The 20,516-nt window shown below is 39.3% G+C and overlaps 1 pseudogene; it reads left to right on the top strand.

Annotated features, from left to right (window-relative positions):
• Positions 1–14,978: 14,978 nt before the first annotated feature.
• LOC112412488 (protein enabled homolog) lies at positions 14,979–16,457 on the top strand (annotated as a pseudogene).
• The last annotated feature ends 4,059 nt before the right edge of the window (positions 16,458–20,516 follow it).

Raw genomic sequence — 20,516 nt, 5'->3', positions numbered from 1 at the left:
ATCGCTTAGCAGCAAAGCCAGACAGGCTTGCTTAGCAACAAAACCATGCAATGGAGGCATGAGTCATGCCTGAAGACAATAAAACAATAGTGGAAAAATAAGGCCTACATCCCGCCCAGTCCTACATCCCGCCCAGTGAATGTCAACAAGTTAATGACCCCCTAGGACATGCTCTCTTCACACATAAAAAGCAGTAATTTGGGAAAGGTGACACTTCAAAGTGAAAGACCGTCATTATACTGAGACCTGAAATAATTTTTCCATAGCACCATGACAGTCCCGGATGGGCCACATAGTGCCAAAAACTCCCCCACCCAACAGTTAGGAGGAGTTGATGGAAGACTCGAAGAAGGAGGAAGAAGATGGTCTCCCCCCCCAATCCTGCTCTTCCTTTGATTATAAAAATGTAACCCACTAACGCTTGCTTGCCTGCCTGTTTGTAAGCCTCACAAGTGTCCTATTCTAATAAATCACTTCTTAACTATCACTTTGCCTTTTGCTGAATTCTTTTTATGCTGAGACAAAAAGAACCAGAGCTCCTCTGAGCCCCCTGCCGCCGAGATGCATTTCTGTGGTTTCAGAGCCAGGATATATAGTAGTTTTTGCTGGGAAAAAAAATGTAGTCAAACATCAAAGTTTATTGCTAATCACACAAAACAGACATCTCAAGTTAATAATTTTAGTGCTTTTCTATGTATGGGAAGATGCAAGAATCTGGGCTTCTTGACATTATTCCTTTGATATGCATCTTAACTATTTTGGGCCAGTATCCTGTCTTTCTCTATCCTGAATTCCCCTCAAGGTGCATGGTTGGGCAGCTGCAGTGGCTGATGGCTTGATGGAGAGCAACATTTATTGTTTACAAAATGGCAGGCAACAATTCTTTGTCCACAACCATGAAGTTTTACCTCTAGAAATAATCCTAGAGATACTGCATCAGCTAATGGTTGCTTGTTATCTCTCTGTGAAATGTTTTTGAGTTTGTTTTGTTTTTTAATGAAGGAAAAGAAGAAAGAAGAGATATTATCTTAAGGAATCTTAAAGCATGGACTCACCAAGCTTAGTTTGATTGATTTATTCATAAAAGCTCAATATGTCTCAATTTGCTAATCATTTTACATGAGATGCCCATTTCCCTGAAAACCTCTTGTGTTTGGGGGAGATTATAGGTTATATCAGTTCCCTTTGTGATAATTTGGAAAAGAGCATTAGACCAAGAGCCAGAAGTATTCACTTACAAGGGGGTGTGACTTCCAATACCTCAAAAGTGGAAACAACTTAAGTGTTCATCAATGGATAAATGGATAAACAAAATGTGATATATGCATAATAAGGGAACAAAATTTTCCACCCCGAAATGTGTCTCCTTGGCATGAAGATTAATTTAGGCTGATTATTTTTAAGAAACAGAAGGCTTGGGAAGTCTTTCTTTTTACTTCTCCATAAGCTGCCTAAGGAATTTAGATAAAGGGCCTATTCCCAGAAGACATGATAAATATATACAATGGAATATTACTCAGCCATAAAAACTAATGAAATGTTGCCATTTGCTGCAACATGGAGGACCTGGAGGATATCATACTAAGTGGATTAAGTCAAACTGAGAAAGACAAATATTATGTGATACCATGTATATGTGGAATCTAAAAAAATAATACAAATGAATTTAGTTGCAAAACAGAAACAGACTCACAGGTATAGAAAATAAACTTATGGTTACCAAAGGGGAAAGGACAGGGAAGGATAAATTAGGAGTATGAATTTAATAGTACACACTACTATATATAAAATAGATAAATATAAGGATTTACTGTATAGCACAGGGAACTACATTCAATATCTTATAATAAGCTATAACAGAAAGTAATCTGAAAAAATATGTATAACTGGATCTCATTGTTGTATACTTGAAACTAACACAATATCTTAAATCAACTATACTTTAGTTTAAAAACAGCTATGGAGATGAATGGTGGTGATGGTTCCACAACAACATGAATATACTTAATGCCATTAAACTTTACTTTTAAAAGTGGTTAAGGGACTTCCCTGGCGGTCCAATGGTTAAGACTCCATGCTTCCAATGCACGGGGTAGGTTGGATCCCTGGTCTGGGAACTAAGATCCGACATGCTGCATGGCCAAAAGATTTAAAAATAAAAAATAAAATAAAATACAAATAAAAATGGTTAAAGTAGTAAACATTATATTATGTATATTTTACCACACACACACGAAAAGTGGCATGACTTCAAGCAATTCTTTTTATTTTTTCTATGTCTCACTTTTCTTATCTGGAAAATAATGATAAAAATAAATGCTTCTGGGTAAAATGCTTTTACCCAACACAGACCTTTACCAACACATCATAAGTTCAAGCTTCCTCACATACCCACACACAAGGGGGATATGAGACTCAGATGAGAGAGCATGTATATGAAGTAGATTTTCAAGTAGTAAATGGTTATATAAACCAAATAATAATAATAGTAATAGCTTAAATTTATTAAGTGCTTACTATTTGCCATAGACTGATATAAGGGCTTTAGGTAACAACTTATTTAATCCTCACAGGAAATATTTGAGGTAGGTCCTATTAGAATGAGCATTGTACAGATGAAGAAACTGATGGAAAGAAAAGTGAAGTAACTTGCTAAAGTCACATAGCCAGTAAGACGTTGAGTTAGGATTCAGGAAGTCAGATTGCAGTGCCCCAACTTTTAACTTAGACCAACTAAGTTAAAACCAGCCAGCCAAATAGTTCTCAACCAAGGATACTTTTGCCCCAAAGGAGACAGTTTGCCATGACTGGAGACATTGTTGGTTGTCACACCTCAGGCATGCTAGTGGCATCTAGTGGGTAAAGGCCAGGGATGCTGCTAAACATCTTACAATCCACAGACAGCCCTGTGCATTGAGGGAAAGAATTATCCAGCCCCAAGTGTCAGTTGTACCAAGGTTGAGGCATCCTGACCTAGGCTATACTATATCGCATTGGAGAGAGTATAATTGGCTCTTTAAGTTTTAACCCTGAGTGTATTTATAAAAAAAGAGTACTTGACTATATATCAGTCTGCATGCAGGTTTGCAGTGATGTTTATATGGATCCATTTAAATATTAACATAGGTGATTTAGATCAGACTTCATGCTGGCTGCATGGAATCCGTTTTCAGGTTGAATGCCTCTAAGTTCAATATTTCACTTGCTCAGAGTGGGCCAGACCAGAGGATTCACACCATGCAAATTCATATACTACTGATATTCTTCTAAAAGGCAATGAAAAATTTTATAGCAGAATCTAGATTCTTTTACCTTCTGGGATATCTGTATTATCCAAGAATTAAGAAACTTTGAGAAAGTGAAAATCACTTTGTTAATGTTACTTAGTTCACATTATGCTCAAATAGTTTGGATGCTGAGAAATTTCATTCAGACTGAGATCACCTGGAAAAAAAAAAAACTATTTTTTTTTTGTTATCTTGGGGTGAGAATGTTCATATTCCTCAAATACAGGTTTAACTTTCTCAACAAATACTAGAAACATAGAATCTACCCCCCTTGCTTTTTTTTTTTTTTTAAGAGTTGAAGAGTTTTGTTTGCATGTCTTCATGACATCATTGGCTTCATTTCAACAAATTTTCGTAACAAGTAAAAACGTTTAGTTTACTCTGATCACATGTTACATCAGTTTTTTCCTACTGATATGAATGAAGGCACATCACATTTATCATTAATTTCTCTTTGCATTACATTTTAGGATGAGATGCTTTTGGAAAAATTTTGTTGACTAAACTAATACCATCTATAACATTTAGATTCTTATTGAACTGAAATATTTTTTGAATTTAGTCTGCTTTTTTTTCTCTTTTAAATTAATATCCCTCTTGAGAGCCACCCCTCTGACTGTCAATTTTAGAAATGTAATGATTTTTACACAAGTAATGATAACCAGAAAGGGAAAAAGATGGAATAGCATAACTAGCGATTTATAATTTGGAACACAGATAATAATGATGGTAATATTAATCATAGCATTTACATAGCAAAAGAAAGGGAAGGAAAAGGACAATGTGGAGAGAACATTGGCAGAGGTATCATCCAAGTTGGACTTTACCTTCTGAGCAGAGCCATTCTGTGAATGTCACTTGCACACTGTAGAGCTCAGAAGAGTTGATATGATATTGTAATTGATAATGGGTAGGTGGTATATCATGGTGTAAAGCAAGATCAACACTAAGTCATTATTCCTTTGGAGGCCATAAGATGAGGAAGTTATGGAATCTGTGCACATTGTTTTAATCCACAGTTTGTTTAGTCTAACTACAGTAATCTGCCAAGTAGAAGTTTAAGAATGTAATCTTTTCAAATAAATACTTTTTTCCCCCTTTCTGGAGGGGTTCATTAGTTCACCATCAAGGCTTCTGTGTACTGCCAAATTGATAAGGTGAGAAGGAGTTAGCTGGATGATGAAGGGGATACGAATGTTCCAGACATAGGAAACCAGGTGTATGGGTACCAGGAGGTGAGAGATCATGGCACATGCAAGGAATAGGAAGCTCTGTCTTGGAGCACAGAGTGTCAGGTAGAGAGAAGATAGAGACACAGCAAAGGCTTAATCTCTCAGAGTCTTAACAACAGTGAGGGCTAGTAAAAGGTTTTGAGTGGGAGACTGCTATCATCAGATTTAGAAACGCTGCAAGCTGGAGATTGCATTGGAAGAAGGATAAGAAGAGATGAAGGGAGACCAGTTAGGAGGTTTTTCAGTAATCCAGGTCAGAAATGATGGTGGTCTGAATGAGGGTGGTACAAAGGAGATATTTAGGAGCTAGAATCATGGAAGAAATATGCATTCATTAAAAAAATATATCAAATAATTGGTACGTTTTATGGGCTGTTCCAGGCATTGGGGGTATAGCAGTGAACAAAATACATAAAAACAAATCACCTCCTGGACTTCCTTGGTGGTCCAGTGGCTAAGACTCCGAGCTCTCAATGCAGGGGGCCTGGGTTTGATCCCTGGTCAGGGAACTAGATCCCCCATGCCGCAACTAAAGATCCTGCATGCAGCAACGAAGCTCCCATACATGGCAACAAAAATCCTGCATGCCATAACTAAGACCCAGAGCAGCCAAATGAATGAATGAATAAATAACTGAATATTAAAAACAAAACAAATCTCTTCCCTTGGGAAGCTTACACTCTAAGGGCAATGTTGACAATAAAGAGCATAAGTAAGCAACATATGTAGCATGCTCCATAATGATAAGTGCCAAGGAGAAGATTAGAGAACAGAGGGAGAAATGCAAATGTATGTAGGCTGTGTAAGCAGGGTTGCAGTTTTAGGTATGGAGTGAGAAATTCTGAAAAGACCTAAGGAAAAAGACTTAAGGAAAGAGGGAGCTAGTTATGTGGATATCTGGAGGAAAAGGTTCTGGAGAGAAAAGAGTAATGTACAAAGGTCTTGAAATGGGAGCATGTCTGGTGGGTTGAGAAACATCAAGGGACTAGTATGGGGCTTCCCTGGTGGCACAGTGGTTAAGAATCCGCCTGCCAATGCAGGGGACACGGGTTCGAACCCTGGTCCGGGAAGATCCTACATGCCGGGGAATAACTAAGCCCGTGCGCCACAACTACTGAGCCCATGTACCACAACTACTGAAGCCTGCATGTGCTCTGCAATAAGAGAAGTCACCGCAATAAGAAGCCTGAGCACCACAACAAAGAGTAGCCCCCACTCACTGCAACTAGAGAAAGTCCACGCACAGCAACGAAGCCCAAATGCAGCCAAAAATAAATTAAATAAATTAAAAAAAAAAAGGGACTGGGCTTCCCTGGTGGCACAGTGGTTGAGTGTGAAGGTATTTTGTAGATGTGGTTAACATCTACAATCAGCAGTCTTTAAATAAAAGGAAATTATTCTTGATAATGTGGATGGGCTTCACTGAATCCATTGCAAGCCTTTGAAAGCAAAACCAAGCTTTCTCTGTGCTATAGACTGAATGTTTGTGTCCCTCCGAGGTTCACAAGTTGCAATCTAACCTCCAATGTAATGGTATTTGGAAGTGTGGTGTTTGTCTCAGGGTCCAGCAAAGAATCATGACATTAGAGCTATACAAAATGTAGCCAATATTCAATTCACAAATCACTTGGTTTTTGCACAAAACACAGGTTAGTCAAAGTAGGGAAAATAGGAAAGGGGTTAAGAACCACTCCAAGGAGAAGTCTGGGAAGGAGGCATCTCAGCACAAGCAGTGGTCTCTGGTCCTGCCGCAGGTTGTGAGCAGAAGTCGCCCTCTACTCTGACAGAGCCTCCAGCAGCTGTCCGTCTAGAACAGCTCTCAGCAGGGGGTATCGGGTCCTCTAGTGAAGAGCCTTCAGTGGGTTCATTTCAAGGAGTGTGCAAGAGGGGTGTAATGATTATGCCCCAGGGGGTCTTGTCTCTATCAGTTACTCCTGTTCCAATGAACTCTTCCTGCGGATGCTGCCTCCAAGATTCCTTATTTAAAGGAACACACTTAATTTATCACTCTAACACACTTGCAGTTCTATACCAGCCGTTTCAAAACAACTAATATTGTTGCAAAAATACATTATAACTTGGGGCCTTTGGAAGGGCCTTTGGAAGCCCGCATGAAGGAAATTAGTATCTTATAAAAGAGACCTCACGGGACTTCCCTGGTGGCACAGTGGTTAAGAATCCACCTGCCAGTGCAGGGGACACGGGTTCGAGCCCTGGTCCGTGAAGATCCCACGTGCCTCGGAGCAACTAAGCCCACAAACTACAACTACTGAGCCCACGTGTTGCAAATACTGAAGCCCGTGCGCCTGGAGCCCATGCTCTGCAACAAGAGAAGCCACTGCAATAAGCCTGTGCACCGCAACGAAGAGCAGCCCCCGCTTGCTGCAACTAGAGAAAGCCTGCGCGCAGCAACGAAGACCCAACGTAGCCAAAAATAAATAAATTAAAAAAAAAAAAAGAGACCTCAGAGAGCTCCCCTGTCCCTTCTGTCCTGTGACAACACACCGAGAAGATAGGCTGGCTGATTGTGAACCAGGAAGCAGGCTCTCACCAGACACTGAATCTGCTGGTGTCTTGATCTTGGACTTCCAGCCTCCAGAAGTGTGAAGAATAATTTTCTGTTGTTCATAAGCCACCTGGTCTTTGGCATTCTGTTACAGCAGCCTGAACTAAGACACCCTGAGTAAGAAGAAATTCTGCCTCAAGACTGCAGTATCAACTTCTGCCCAAGAGTTTCCAGCCTGCCAGTTTCCTCTACAAATTTCAAATTTTATAGCCTCCACAATCATATAAGCTGATTCCTCAATTCCTTGAAATACATCTGTCTCTTTCTATCTGTCTGCCAGTATGTATGTATATAAAACCTCCTACTGGTTATGTTTCTCTGGAGAATCCTAATAAGGTAGTAAAGTAGCAGGTAAGAAGACTGGACAACATATGGCCTTGTAGGTCATGGTAAGGACTTTAGCTTTTACATAAGAAGTTAATGAAGGATTTTGAGCTGAAGCATGACATGAGCTCATATTCCAAAGAGTCAATCTGGCTGCTGTGTTTGGAGTAGCAGAAAGGGGTACAAGAGGTGAGGGAGACTTGGATTGGGGGTAGCAGTGGGGATGAAAAGGTGACAGAATTCTGGATATATTTTCAAAGTGGAGCAAACAGAATTGTTTTCATGATGGATATGGGAGTGAGAGAGAGGAACTGAGGATGACACGAATCTTTTTGGCCTGAGCAACTAATTAATGGGGTTTGGAACAGGTTTGGGAGAACATTAAAAGCTCACTTTCAGCAATGCTACCTTGAAATGCCTATTGGCCATATGGGCAGAGATATCAAGAGGGCACTGGATATCTGTCTGGTGTTCAGAGGGAAGATTTGGGCTTGGAAGTATAAATGTGGGAATGATGATTGATATTGAATGTGTGTGCTGGGGATTAGGATGTTGGTGAGGTGAGAGATGAAGGTGAGGGACGAGGAGGCAGGTATAGCTCCAGGATTCTGGCTTAGACACTCGTTAAAAGTGTCATTCTGTTAGGGAACACAGATGGGGTAGAGAAGATGCTAGGTTTTCCATGTGTTGATTTAAAAACATCTATTTAACTGGAACTGGAGATAATCTAGGAGCCTATGTAACCTAATTTGATCCTTTTATAGATGAAAAAACTGAGATTTCAGAAGAGCCAATGTGAATTACATTGACCAGTGCTCTTTTTGCAGTTCTAGGGTGCCTGTAATTATAGGGATGACTATAAAAGTAAAAGGCACATCTCCCCAATTCTGAGGTTGACCTAGTCATCCCTAGACGAAAAAACCCCCCAAAACCAAAGAACTCAAGTGGTCAGATTGGCTCTCAGGTCAAGTGGAAACTCCTATCTATTTGGGGTAAGGATGTGATGTCCAGTGTAGATTACGACTATTCCAATATTTTCAGGCTCAGTATTTTAATTTCAAGAAACTTTACCTATCTATTTATCTATCATCTATCTCTCTGTCTATCTATCTATGTGGCTTGTGGGACCTTAGTTCCCCAACTAGGGATTGAACCTGCACCCTTGGCAGTGAAAGCAAAGAGTTGTAAACACTGGACCACCAGGGAATTCCCAATTTCAGGAGACTTTAGACTATGGTGATTTGGGGCCAGGCCTGGTTGGATTGTTTTAGGTGGAATAATTGGGCATCTGCATTGTAGCATTTTATTCTACTTTAAAATAATCCCAGATTGAATAGCTTCAATTGCCATCAGAGATTTTCATTGGCTGCTTTTGGAATATTGTTTAAACATAAAGGAAAGCTTGGGTAAAAGTAGAGCTTGTATAGGGTGATGGTTCAACTCTCCAAGAATTCCACTGAGGCTGTATGATAGTGAGGTCAGCAAACATGGGTTCAAATCCTGAGCTTGACTTCTAAGTAGCCATGTGATTTTACGTGTTTGGTGAACTTCCCTGGTCTATAGTTATCTCATCTTTGAAATGGGGATAATGATGTCACACACATAGAATTGTCCAAGGAGGTAAATCTATCACCCAGCCTGGGAGAGGAGGCTCTTAATTGCTCCCCTTCCCCACTGTAAAATACTTACTGGCCGTTTACTCACTAGCCAGGTTGGTGTTGAGAAGGTATTGAGGGTCAGTTTTAACCCTTTTCTTTGGTCTGATTCCCCACTCTTTCTAACCCTCATTTCCATTAAAAAGTGTAGATTTCTGGCAAGTGAGAATGGTGGCATGGGGGCAGGGGTGGGGAATAGTGTTTCTGAAGCAAGCATGGACATATTCTCAAAGGGAATAGGAGAGAGGCTGGTGAGCCTCAGCAGTCCCATGGCAGAGCCCCAGCGTGACAGCAAGGGCTCAGAAGAAGGCTTTAGGGTGTGTCCAGGGAGGGTGGCTCACCGCCACAGTCAGGATTTCTGTACCCTGCAAAGGAGAGAGCCATCGGTCTTCAAGGTCCTAGTTTAGGACCACAGGGTACCATGACAGTTGACAATTGGGTGTCTTTCTGTATTTACCTGAAAACAATGTAAGCCTCTCTGATTTTGGTGTGACCCTTACAAGTAGCACGGTTGATGGCTGAGATGGATTTTCCCATTAAACTATTGAGAAGTGGGTTCAGAGCTAGCATAATATCCAGGAAGTACCTCGCAAAAAAGAGAAGTAGTACTTATTTCTCACAATGGTCAATGCCAAAATTCATCCAAGTGCTAATTTTAGACAAGTGTGTTAAGAGCCAAAGCAAGTTTATTGTGAAAAGAGGAAAGCTGTCAGTACATTTTGGGCCTCAGTTATCTTACTGAAGTTTCACTAAAGGCTTTCTCCTAGTCTGTTGAAACTTGCCACTTGACAAGCTGGAACTGGTGTAACTTAATCAAAAGAACAAACAATCCGTTTCAAAATGAGTTAAAAGATGACTATAACGGACTCTCCACCTTCTAGTGTCATTCTCTGCTAACATAATAGGGTCTAGGTAAATCCATAAATGCTGGCGATTCACAGATATTCTAGTAGAACTAAAGTATGGAGAGGACTCCAAGTTACAATATTCAATATAATGATGTTTTGGAAAGCAGACCTTTTTTTTTTTTTTTGGCTGCACCAGGTGGCATTCGGGATATTAGTCAAACCCGTACCCCCTGCAATGAAAACGCAAGAGTCTTAACCGCTGGACCACCAGGAAAGTCCCTGGAAAGCAGGCATTTTTGACTCTGGTATGTACTTACATCAAGTAAATGTAGAATATATATTTTGATGTATATTCTACATTTAATTTTGATTCTCTGTATTAGAAGAAGTTAGTTGATGGGAAACAGGGAGAAATTTACTGTAGAAATACCTTCACATGAAATTTACTTATATGTTACAGAATCTATAGTATAACTTTCCTTAAACAGATTTCCAGATACTAAAAGAGAAAAAGAAAAAGACCTTGATCACATAATCCATTTTCCTTTCATTTGAAGGTTAAGCTATGTTCTGTTCAAAATAAAAAGATAGAAACACCAAAAGTTTAAGTTTGGTCCATTTATTATTGTTGCTACTTATGGGTACATTCTCCCAATTCTCTGCCTCAAATCCCAAAGATGCTTTTATCCTTGCAACACGTGTTCATCTCTAATTTCCTTGTGCCGAAATGTTTGGCATTGGAATGTGAGGTATTTCTCAGAAAGCAGTAGTAATGTGTAGGCTGGAATGTTTGAGCAATATTTCTTATATCGCATGAGATTCATTATGAAATACCACTAGATATAGTCCTTCATTGTATTTAGCGAGTTTGAAGTTTCCATTTTGATGTAGAATAGAAAAGGAAATGTGAATTATATAAAATTTAAGTGTAATTAAAAATAAAAATACATCTTAAATATTTTTAGTACAAACCTTGCAGAGCCTTCAATGAGCCACAGAATCCTGGGAATTATTGTAAAACTGTTTCTCTTTTTCTTCATTTTTTCACAAAATCAGTTCCTCATATATTTCTGTGTATTATATGACATTAGGACCTGCCAGAACCTCAAAAGATGGTATTGAAGAAAAAAAGGTAATTAGGAAAAGCAGAAGTCCAAACATTAAAATTCTGATTAATATTAGATGAAATCAGCTTAAACTTTGTAAATCAGTTTTCAAAAGACCAAGCACTTATTTTTCTTTCATTTTATATCCAATAACTGCATCAAACCTAACATCAATCTTTCATTTTAAAATTGCCAGGAAACGCTCAGGAAGGATCCTAAAAGAAAGATACATGAAAATCATTAGGAAATTAATATTAAGTACATTTGTAAAATATCTTTAAGAATACTTATATTTATCATATATCTTGTCCATGTTCATCTTAAATAAGATTAAGAACATTTACTCTGAGTCACTATTATATGTTCTTTCCAATGAAATCCATTTCCTTTTGAAAAGGAAAAGGAAGGAAGTTTAGCCTTCTTTAGGGTAGGAGTGACTTGAAAGATTTAGTCTTCAAAATAAATATACTTGAATATTCTTCAAAAGATCTAAGATACAAGGTGTATAGAACTGAATAATTCAGATACTAAAGGCTCTTAAAAAAAAGAAACCTGACATTGGAAAGGAAATAAGAATAGGAAATAATTTTATACTTTATAATCCAGAAACTAATAAAATGTTCCACTAAGAGACTGTGGAAGCAGAATTGCTAAAAGAAAATGCAAACAGTATACTTGGTTTTGAGCATAATGCTGAACAAATTAACAAAAGCGTTTAAATTCCTTAGATGTAAACGAAAGAGTTAACACATACCCCAGAGTGTTCTTGTGAAGAATCAATGTGTTAACATAAATGCCTTAAATGGTGATGGACACACAGTAGGTTTAATTTTTTTCTCCCCACCCTATACTTAAGAATTTTGAGGAACTTGTCACATTCCAATGAGTCTGAGAGAAACTAAACAGAATATGTAAGTCAGTGTAACTATATACAGACATCTGCTTAGATGGCATTAAAATAAGGTTTGGAAGTTGAGCACCAAACATTCGTAGTCATAGGAATATCAGGGCAATATTAATAATAGTGATACTTACAATGACAGTAGTGCATAACATTTATTACTTATAGTATACTATAATATTTTATAGTATATACAACATATATACTATATATAGTATATATTATATTACTTATATAATATAGTACACTGAATATTTTAAATGCATTATTTTGTTTATTCCTCACAGCCCTATATAGACTTGTTGTCTCCATGAAGAAACTGAGCTTCAAAGAAGTTAGATAACTCATCCATGTTCATGTAGCGAGCAAGTCAGAAAAACACAACTTCACCTAACTCCAGAACACAAACTGTGAGTCTCTATGTTAAAGGTCTAGGTACTCTTTATCTAATTAACAAACATTTTGGTGCCTCCTATGTGTCCATCAACTCTTCGAAGTGCGAGGATATAGGGCTTCCCTGGTGGCGCAGTGGTTGACAGTCTGCCTGCCGATGCAGGGGACATGGGTTCGTGCCCCGGTCCGGTAAGATCCCACATGCCGTGGAGCGGCTATGCCCATGAGGCATGGCTGCTGAGCCTGCGCGTCTGGAGCCTGCGCTTCTCAATGGGAGAGGCCACAACAGTGAGAGGCCCGCGTACTGCAAAACAAAACAAAACAAAACAAAAAAACCAAACAAAGTGTGAGGATATAGTGATGAAAACCAGGCAAAATTACTTCCCTCAGAGAGTTACCTTCTAAAGGACTGTGATCACTGAGGGCTTACATAATGTGACAAGTCAAATGTGAAACACTTCACAGGTTTTAATTCATTTATGCACCAAGAAGATCCTTGAGCTTTACTACCTAAACCTTTAGGATAGTTTCAACCATAGTTCCTAGAAGAAGGGGCTAAAAAGCCTGACACAAGCCACTTAATGCTTTTGATCTCCTGAATTTTTTTTTAAGGCTCTACGTCAGTAGTTCTCAAAGTACGATCTTTGAACCAAATGCCTGTGACAGTTGCTTGTTAAAATAGAGATTCCTGGATCCCAATTCAAACATCCTATATTAAAATCTCTAGAGGTGAGATTTTTTTTTTTTTTTTTTTTTTTTTTTTGCAGTATGCGGGCCTCTCACTGCTGTGGCCTCTCCCGTTGCGGAGCACAGGCTCCGGATGCACAGGTTCAGTGACCATGGCTCACGGGCCCAGCCGCTCCGCGGCATGTGGGATCCTCCCAGACCAGGGCACGAACCTGCGTCCCCTGCATCGGCAGGCGGACTCTCAACCACTGTACCACCAGGGAAGCCCTGTTTTTTAAATTGACTTCCCAAGTGATCCATGTTGGGGAAGCCTGACTTTAGGGACAGGCAGGAGAGGCTTTTTTTCTTTTCCTGACCAAAGGTACCTCTTCACTTTCCCCTGACCAGACTCACTGCCACACAGCCTTCCTCCCAGAAAAGTAATGGGGTAATGTGCTATGATGAGACAGTCTTTAAACCAGCAGTTTCCAATCTTGGCTGTACATTAGAATCACTTAGAAGGATGTATCCCTCAGAGACCAGGCCCACAGACCATTTAGATCAGACCATTTAGATCAGGATCTTGGGAGCAGGTATCAGGTGTTAGCATTTTTTAAAATCCCCGGTGAATTCTAATGGGCACCAAAGTTGAGAGCTACTGCTCCCAAGAAATGTTTCTCAAATTTGAATATGCATACAATCACCTATGGGTCATATTAAAATACAAATTCTGATTCAGGAGATCAGGAGACTCTGCATTTCCAACAAACTCCCAGGTGATGCTGATGCTGCTGGTCCATGGACCACATTTGAAGTAGCAAGGCTCAAGGGTCTCTAAAATTATAAAAGATTATTTAGCAATACCTATGCTTCAGTATAATTTTGCACAAAGGAAGAGCTCAGTGATTATCTGTTGTATATTTAAATGAATATCTAAAACCTGACTATGGTCTCCTCCAAAATCATTGTCCCATAATTCCATTATGTAATAATGCTTAGAAACTATCCTCCTTCATATGCATTCATTTATAAGACAGGACTTCCAGAATTATACAAATTTCTTTCTTCAAAAAAAAAAAACCACAGGGCTTCCCTGGTGGCGCAGTGGTTGAGAGTCCGCCTGCTGTTGCAGGGGACACGGGTTCGTGCCCCGGTCCGCGAAGATCCCACATGCTGCGGAGCGGCTGGGCCCGTGAGCCATGGCTGCTGAGCCTGCGCGTCCGGAGCCTGTGCTCCGCAATGGGAGAGGCTACAACAGTGAGAGGCCCGCGTACCGCAAAAACCAAAAACCAAAAAAAAAACACAAAAAACTTAAAAAACATATGGAAATTATTCAGTTCCTTTGCCCAACTGCTATACCAATCTTGCTTGAATGATTAACAAATGTGGTTTTAAAAATGGATGGATTCTTTAAGCTTATTATTTTTATTAATTCAATTACATTTAATTGTACTTTTATCAAATGCCTGGTTTTAAATCTGAGTAAAAACATGTAATAGATAACCTTTATTTATAATGCTGACAAACATCACTGTGGCTTACCTTTCCACCACTGTTAAAAAGCTTATAGAAGATGGAATAAAGATGATTTTCTGCTCAGTCAGGATCCCATCTATCGGCTTGTTTACCACTGCCTCAGGTTCCAGGGTGGGTCCCAAACTGAAATCAGAAGTAGTCTGCAGAAACAAAACATTTCAATGACGTTTTAGCTTTGATTTGGTGCTAAGTGAGTAAGTTAAGTTACCATACAAACCATAACATAACTGACTTGTAGTATCTAGCGCAACACAGATGCTCAAGCCGTTTTAGCATTAATAATAACAAAAACAGGAGGAGTCTTTCAAGATGGTGGAGTGGAAGGACCTTGCGCTTACTTCTTCTCATGAACACACCAAAACCACAAATAACATCTGAACAACCATCGATAAAAAAGACTGGAACCTACAAGGATCTTCTACATCTAAAGGCATAAAGAAGAAAGCACAATGAGACGTGAACAGAGTATCTGTCAGGCAAGAGCTGCTGTGATGGTTTATGATGATGCCAATAAAATGTGGGTGCCAGCTGGTGGTTCAGTCAGGTTCAGCAGAGTTCATATATATCATCATACAGGCAACAACACATTCAGAGTGGTGGGCAGGAAGATTCAGGACCATCAGGTCGTGATAAATTGTGCCATTCCTAAAGGGTTGCTAGACAGGTGTCTGGTCTCAACTTTGGCAGCAAAGATGCCAATGTCTTCACAAATGCCATGACGCATGCCTTAGAAGTGTTGAATTCACAGGAAACGGGGCCAATATTGCCTTGACAAAATTCACAACTACCTGCCCAAGTTCAGAATGGCCCATCACAAGAACTGGAAATTCAAAGAAGGCAGCTACAAGAACAGCAATGACAAAAGGAGCTGGAGCAGGAAAGGCTGGAGAGAGAAAGAATGGAAAGGGAGAGACTGGAGAGGGAGAGATTAGAAAGGGAAAGGCTGGAGAGGGAGCGACTAGAACAGGAGCAGCTGGAGCGAGAGAGAGACAAGAAAGGGAACGTCAGGATCGTCTGGAGGGGAGAGGCTGGACCGGGAAAGGCCAGAACGAGAGCGGCAAGAGCAGCTAGAAAGGGAGCAGCTGGAATGGGAGCTAGAGCCAAGAATGGCAAATGCCGCTGCCCCTGCCTCTGTGGAGACGACTCCTCAGCTTCTGAGCCAGGCTTGCAGGCAGCCTCTCAGCCGCGTGAAATCTCCAGCCCAACAGGGCATTGTCTTGGTTCCTCAACCCTCTCTTCCTAATCAGGTACCTCTCCCCACCCCACTCCTGCTCCTCCCCTCCCTGCAACTGGAGTTTTTTCGGGATCCATGTCTGAAGACCATGGCCCTTTAACTGGACTTGCAGCTGCAATTGCTGGAGCAAAACTTAGGAAAGTGTCATGGATGGAGGATGCCTCCTTCCCAGGTGGTGGGAATACCACTGGTGTGAATTCGGCCTCCTCTAAAACAGATAAGGGTGGTGGAAATGGACCCCTTCCATTAGAGGGTAGTGGTTTAATGGAAGAAATGAGTGCCCTGCTGGCCAGGAGGAGAAGAATTGCTAAAAAAGGGATCAGAAATAGAAACAGAACAAAAAGAGGACAAAACTGAAGATTCAGAGCCTGTAACTTCTAAGACCTCTTCAACAAATACACCTGAACCGACAAGAAAACCTTGGGAAAGAACAAATACAATGAGTGGCAGCAAGTCACCTGTTATTTCCAGATGGGATTCTCCAAGGTAAAATCAGGTTGTTTTTGACAACAGGTCCTATGATTCATTACACAGACCAAAATCTGTGCCCTTGTCACAGCCCAGTGCCAACGGAGTCCAGATGGAGGGACTGGACTATGACAGGCTGAAGCAGGACATTTTAGATGAAATGAGAAAAGAATTAACTAAGCTAAAAGAAGAGCTCATTGATGCAATCAGGCAGGAAATGAGCAAGTCAAATACTGCATAGAGAATCAAACTAAGGAGAGATAGGACTTTAATCTGGAGAAAGGAAAAAAAAAAACCCTACAAAGAACAACTGTGTTACCAACAACAAAACCTTTATATTTTGTGAGCTGTAAGAAGAAAACGGAGACAAACAGTTGGAAGGAGGGAAAAACCAGCATAGTTTGAAAGACTTCAGGCATCACTACTCTGGCGGTAAGCTATTTCCCTCCCATTTTGCTGCTTTTTTCTGACCTTTACAACACGATGGAAGAGAGTTGTATAGGAGTTCCTGTATCGGTTATGCAGAAAATACTGAATCCGTCAGGCAAGATCACCGTGCATTGAAATATTTTCATGTCAAGAGAAAATCGCACATTTTCCACAATCCATTGCTAAAATAAAGAGGAGAAAGGCTTGAGAAGTTTTTTTCAGAGAATGGTGATGAGGAATTTAGCAAGTTATGCTATTGTATTGTAAATGTTTCTCTCAGGTTTGTCTTCCTATCATATTTGATATTCCATGAATAATTGAGTTCAGCCCTATGTAGGTTAAGTTCATAAAATGTGGAACAAATCGAATTGTATGTGCTTTCAAAGGGTGATATTTATAAGAAAGTGTCCTAAAAATGATCAGACGGACTCTCAACCACTGCGCCACCAGGGAAGCCCGCATGTGGACATTTTTATAATGTAATTACAATCACCACAAAATTAGCTTTTTAAATTGCAGACGGTAATGCATGTCAAACTAATATGTAGTGGCCTTTTCAAGGCCTAGTCCCAGGGAAAACATTTTGTAGAGTATAGGGCAATGGGAGGAAGGGAAGGAATAATTTTTTATTTAAAGTTAATTTCTGCACTATCTTCGTTCTCAGTTACCTGCATGAATAATAATGAGGAATATTTTGTGACTTTTATTGGTAAATATGTTAACAGCACCAAGTACTTAATCTTTTACATCATGTCTTCACCTATTTGTATTTTAACTTGAGTAAGTTCAATGGTCTGAAACATGATTCTGAGCTTCACATGAATTACATCTTACTGTGGAACTCAAAAGTTCCATCCCTGAATTTGGCAGTTGTTATTACCCTGGTGCCCTGCAGTTATACAGGTGTTCAGGTACACGTTCCTGACTACAAAGCTGCTTTTGAATCTTGTTATGTTGAAATACTAGAAAAGTAACAATGATGACAGCAATTAAGGTCACAGAAATCATTAGATAAAGGGAAAACAACAAGGGGGTGTCCCGCATAATTTTCTTTTAATAAAGTGAGACTTAGGTGGTGGGAAGAAGGAACTAGATACTCTACTTACCACCGTGTGTGTGTGTGTGTGTGCGTGCGTGTTTGTGTGGGCACTCACGTGTGTGTATGTTATCCACTCTCTTTTCTTTGAAACTTCTAAGATTAAAATAAGGGAGAAATCCTGTATGTTGCAATGATAGAATTTTTTGAAATTTTAGGAAATCAAAATTCTCCAGGCTCTCCATCTTGATTTATGCTTGAGTTGTTATGTGCCATATTTGCTTTGAAACCTTTATCAGTAGTTTTACTAAAATTTTGAAGAAATAATCCACTTTCATTTGCTTTGTAGATTTCTTAATCTAAGTTCATAAGACAGAACTTGTTGATAGCGTAGTTAGAATTCTAAGTGCTGCAAGTTTGCAGCCATTACCACTCAAAGAGTTTGAATGAGGGATTTTTTTCCCCTTGTTAAAATAGTTCCTGTTTACGTAGAAACTTCATTTTTAGATCTGTGATGGATGAGCTATCATAATTCAAGTATACAGTTCTTTTTTTTCTATCAACTATTCATTGTCATCCAATAGTGAAGACATTAAAGATGCAGGCAAGCTTATGAAGTACTACTTTCTAAAAGAAATAGGAGGCATTTTCATCTTTATTATTGTACTTTTGGTTACGCAAACACTTTGATGATACAAATGTTTATGTCCCCCATAAATCTGGTCAGAAATCACTTTTGATTTTGTTGATTAAGTTAAACAGTCTATAGTAGGATAGAGTACTGGGTACAAGTGTTCCAAAGTAAGGTAAAAGACTACGGTAAAAATGCTAGATCTTAAAAAAGAAACTGGTTTATGCCCTAAACGTTTTGTGCCTTGGTCTAATATTAACATGATGTCTGTGTAAAATGACAAAAAGAACCAGTGTTGAATCACGTTTTATTTCCTGTCGTTCTGCGTTATCGCAGATTGCTAAATGTGTTCTTTCCAAGAAGTTTGATTGAAGTACTGTATACATTTACTGTCCTATGTGACAGTTTTGTCATTGTTAGAGATTTCAGTAATTAAAATGGGAAACAGAAGCTTAGGTTATTTTCCTTATTAAAACTATGTTCCTTGGAGCCACAATATTATGATGGTTTTTGTGCTTTTGTCTTAAGCTGAGTGCAGTTTAGGGGATCCTTTCTAATTACAGGAAGGTACTTCTTTCCTTCAACACTGTGATCTGACCTGTGACAAATCTGTACTATACACTATGTAAATGGCTAACAGGTCAACTGCAAAACAACTGAATGTACAAATCTTAGTGCTGGTGATGAAATCTCTTCAGAATACTCATCATGATCTCAAAGTTTGTCTCAAAATTAGCAAGCATCAAGTGTCAATCAAAACTGAAGATGAAAAACTAATGAATGTTGAATTCTCATGCTTTAGGTGTACTTCCTTATTAGAATTTTTGGTTCTCTGCTATTTTTACCGTACTGTTTCATTTAAATTTCCTACATGCCAACTTCGTTTGTGCGATTGAAATAAAATTGCAGTATATATATAAAAATAACAAAAAAAACCCATTTAGTGCTTATCATGTACTGCACACTGTGTTAAACAATCTACATAAGTTATCTCACTAAAGTTTTCCAACAACCCTATGAAGGAGATATTATAGTCCCTATTTTGCATATGAGAACTATAGGAGTAACTAGGACTCGAAAATAATTTAGCTAGATTAGGACTGACAAATTTCACTTTTAAATCTCTAGAAGTCTTGGGAAAGAAGTCAGATGCCATTATACAAGTTTTATTATCCTATTAAGACTATTTAATGAACAATTTCTAGAGTATCAGAGGAATTAAAATATAGGAATATGCTTAGCTCTAAGTCCTTGATCTCCGTATGTAACCCTTATATTTCTTAGGTCTTGATTTAATTTTCAGCTTTCTTACTTAGTTCCATGTTACATCTTTACTGTGTAATCATCCTGGTATATGTACTACTGAGTAGCAAGTAGTCCCTAAAAAGTGGCCTCTGTTATCTGGGTGTTAGAATAAGGGCACTTAGGAGGAGTTGCACAAGAGTTGGTCCTGAGTTTTTAACATTTAAAAAAAATTTATTTATTTTATTTATTTACTTTTGGCTGCGTTGGGTCCTTGTTGCTGCACGCGGGCCTTTCTCCAGTTGTGGTGAGTGGGGGCCACTCTTTGTTGCGGAGCACGGGCCCCAGGCACGCAGGCCTCAGCAGTTGTGGCTCGCGGACTCTAGAGCACAGGCTCAGCAGCCATGGCGCATGGGCTCAGCTGCTCCGCGGCATGTGGGATCTTTGCGGACCAGGGCTCACCGTGTCCCCTGCATTGGCAGGTGGACTCAACCACTGCGCCACCAGGGAAGTCCCTAACATTTTTTTAATGACTTAGAAAAAAGATACATAATCAAATTTATTCATGAAATTTGCTAATGTCACCAAACTGGGTGACTAACATTTTGGGGAGGCAGATTTTAAATGTGTGCCACTAGTTGAGAGAAGTAAGGCAAAAAAAATTGGATGAGATTCTTTAGGAACAAATACAGAATAGTTCATTCAGAAAGAAGAACATGTAGTAAAGTAAAACTGGGACAATTGGAAAGTGTAGTATTGTACTTAAAAGTGAGCATGATAATTGGATACATGAAGGAGAGCAGAGCTTAAAACATACATGATATAATCTTTCATTCTCAGCATAGGTCAGTCATTTATTAGAACACTGTGTTCACCCCAGCACCCCGACGCAACAGTATTACATATGAAAAGCTTGGAGATGTCACTGCAGAGGAAATATAATAATGAAAGCGATGGCTTTT

The sequence above is a fragment of the Neophocaena asiaeorientalis genome, unplaced genomic scaffold, assembly GCF_003031525.2.
Source record: "Neophocaena asiaeorientalis asiaeorientalis breed wild unplaced genomic scaffold, Neophocaena_asiaeorientalis_V1.1 scaffold296, whole genome shotgun sequence".
NCBI lineage: Eukaryota > Metazoa > Chordata > Mammalia > Artiodactyla > Phocoenidae > Neophocaena > Neophocaena asiaeorientalis.
This window is presented reverse-complemented; position numbering and strand designations above follow the sequence as displayed.